Here is a 3,252-nt window from a genome sequence, read left to right on the forward strand (position 1 = left end):
GGGGTGGGGGGTGGTGGTGGTGATACAGAGTGAGATAACAGCAAGATAAAGCTACCAAGGTCGAATAAGAACACTCGAAGGGACCCGAGAAAATTAATATTAAAACGTTTGCTCTATTGTACATTGAGCTTTAATCAAGTCAATCAAACAGCGTGTGGCACAGTGGAAAGATGTTAGTGATAATCGAATAATCACGGGGATCAAAAGCAATGCAGATATTATCGAATATCCTCACCCCGTTCGCAAAACAGTGTGATAAAAAGGGCATCGTAAAAAAAAAAAGGATTTATAACCACCGCACTCTGAACGAGAAATGTATTAATCGTTTCATTGCAATAATCACAGATGGATTGATAACTGTATTTAAAGCAAAAAGATTGACAGATGTTTGATATTACTTCTTTGTAATTATTCAGGCACTCATTGGTAGTCTAACGGCGCCCAACGTTCTGTAACGTTATGTGCGTTCACTGTTTCATTCAGCGGTTGCCATGGTTGAGTAACTTTACCTTGAGCTGTCAAATAATTGATGTAGAAAGAGCCACCACGTTGTGTGAGCTCTCCGCCAGCAAGCGAGGAACTCACCAGGGATTATGCCAATGTTGCCACGTTTTGCAAGCAACGCCCTTTAGGATATGTCCAGAATAGCAATGATTAATCTATTTTTGTACCTCAGTTCATTGGACTTACATTCAGCAAAGTCAAAATTTGCAAATTCGCGAAATGCTTTGCTGTTTGAACACTTGAACGAGGTTTGACATAATAATAGTTGTTGATTAGTGGCTTTTCTAAAATAAACTTCAATTAAACTACAGATCTTTAGAATATGACCCATTGACAAGGGAACGCTTCGTCTGTGCTTTGTTAAAATACTTTGGAACCTAGGTCCACATTTGGCCCCTATAGACATTTTGGAGCACTGACGTCATTTGAGAAATATTGTGCTATACGCGGCTCCTACGCATTCCCAAACAATTAATTAAAAAGGAAAAGGGTAGATGCTCTTTCAGCCTCTCTTTCACCCTTCCCCTTCCCACCCCCCCCCTCTCTCTCTCTCTCTCTCTCACTCTCGCTGTTTCTGGACGTATCATATCAAAAGCACTAAAGTGGGTTTTTGGTAGGTGGTCTGGTATGGTTCTTTTCTCCTATCAAACATCTATCATCATTATATCTCCTCCTCCCCTTTTTGTGTTTGTTACTCCTTTGTAACACCTCTAATCATCGGCACTTATGAAACCTTATTGGGTTGCTACTGCCTCAAAACCCTTTCTAAAACTTATGGTAAAAGCACTGCACATTGTCTATATTATGGCTCGTTGATGGAATCTGATTGTGATTGCGCTGTGGGGGGTGAAGCAGCTGGAGAAGATACTCGATCTAATGGCAAAACTATTGTCTGTTTAATTCCCTCTGCATATTAAGTACGTGCACCAAAATTCTAGTTTCGTGTTGTTTTTGTTTTTGCATTCCGCAGCCGGCTAGCTGTTCAGATGAACAAAGCCCAAAGTTTCAAAAATATTTTTTTTCGTTGCAAATACTTAAACTTTGGAATCGGTTCCATGTGCTCAAGAAAGTTTGGTTAAAATTCAAATTCTAAACATTGCAAATTAGCGAGACAAAATGCTTAACCAAGTAATAATTATTAAAAGAATGAAACAAATAATTTTTTTCTCTTGTCTGAAAAATTGGGCCTTTTGTGTTTATTGCATTTGAACAACTTGCCAACATATTTTATGAATACCTGTATCTTATCAAGATACCCCATCGATAAAAATACAATACTTTACATACTGCTCGTATTACAAAGCACAGTCAAAGCGTTTGTTTGCCAATTAGTCATATTTTAAAGTTTTGAAGTATAATCTACATTGGTTTTAGAAACGTAACCTGTCAAAAATACCTCAAACACACAAACACGCACACACACACACCCACCCCACCCCCGCACACACACACAAACACACACACACATGCACACACACACACACACACAAACAACTAAATAATAAGTTACAAAGAAGTATTTAGCATACCAATAATTAGCTTGGTGTGAACAAAAGACGTTAAACCCATGCCACCATAGTTTGGCCTGCAGGCAGCAGCTAGCAGCTAGCAGCTAGAGAGGGACAAGAAGAAGAGGAGGAGGAAGAGGAGGGAGGTAGAGGCGAACCATCCCCACGGGACGTCTTGGGACACTGATACAGCCTGTCACATACACGGAGGAAGGCCAACCATCTCTTCGCCACTTCCATGGCTTGGTAGTCCTTTCACACTTCTTTTTTATCCGTTTATCCGTTCCTCTTATCTTTTCACTTTCTTTCTCTCCGTCTCTTCTTCTTCTTCTTCTTCTTCTTCTTCTTCTTCTTCTTCTTCTTCTTCTTCTTTGCGTTCCCATGCTAATTCCCCTGGGTAGTCGACTGCTCGTTTCTCAACTTGCTGTACAACTGATTTTTACGTTTTTTACATGTGTGCTCGTTTTTCTTACTTCGTAGGCCTTCTTGCCTTCAGAAAACCATACCCCACCCCTTAACCTCCTTTGCCCCCTCCTCTGGGCTCCTGATTCTTTCTGCAGCCTTTCTACTGCTACTCATTGGCTTCTTCTTACTGCTGTCTTTCAGCCACACCCCTGATCTTCTGGTAGGAAAGATCTACACCTAGCCTTCTCGGACAAGAGCGAAAAATCTCGGAGGTCCCGTGTGCAAGTTGTGCACGTTAAAGATCCCTTGGTGGTCTAAAATCGATAAGAGTAGGCTTCGGCCGCTACCCGGGCAAAATTCCCGCGCGCTCATATGACCTTATGCAGTTGCGAGCGCCGTAAAACACTTACAAAAACAAACAAACAAACAAGAAAACCATATTCCAATTTTGAAGGTACTCCATATTTTACTTTTAATACTGACTAGAGTATTGTTCCATTTTGATAGGAATTAACCTTCAATTTTTGTCCGGGTAGTGGGAGAGGCGTATTTTTAACGATTTTACCATCACCAAGGAATCTTTCAAGTGCACAACTTGCACAAATGGGATCTCCGAGATTTTTCACCCTTTTCCGAGAATGCTTGATGTTCGATATTACTTACTCTAAACTCAGGGCGGGGAGGGCGGGGGCGGGGGGGGCTGAAAGAAAACAATAAGAGGGAGTCAGAAGTAGCGAAGAGAAGAGCGGAGAGGGGACCAGGGATATGTGTGTGTGTGTGTGTGTGTGTGTGTGTGTGTGTGTGTGTGTGTGTGTGTGTGTGTGTGTGTGTGTGT

This window comes from Aplysia californica, unplaced genomic scaffold, assembly GCF_000002075.1.
Source record: "Aplysia californica isolate F4 #8 unplaced genomic scaffold, AplCal3.0 scaffold00024, whole genome shotgun sequence".
Taxonomy (NCBI): Eukaryota; Metazoa; Mollusca; class Gastropoda; order Aplysiida; family Aplysiidae; genus Aplysia; species Aplysia californica.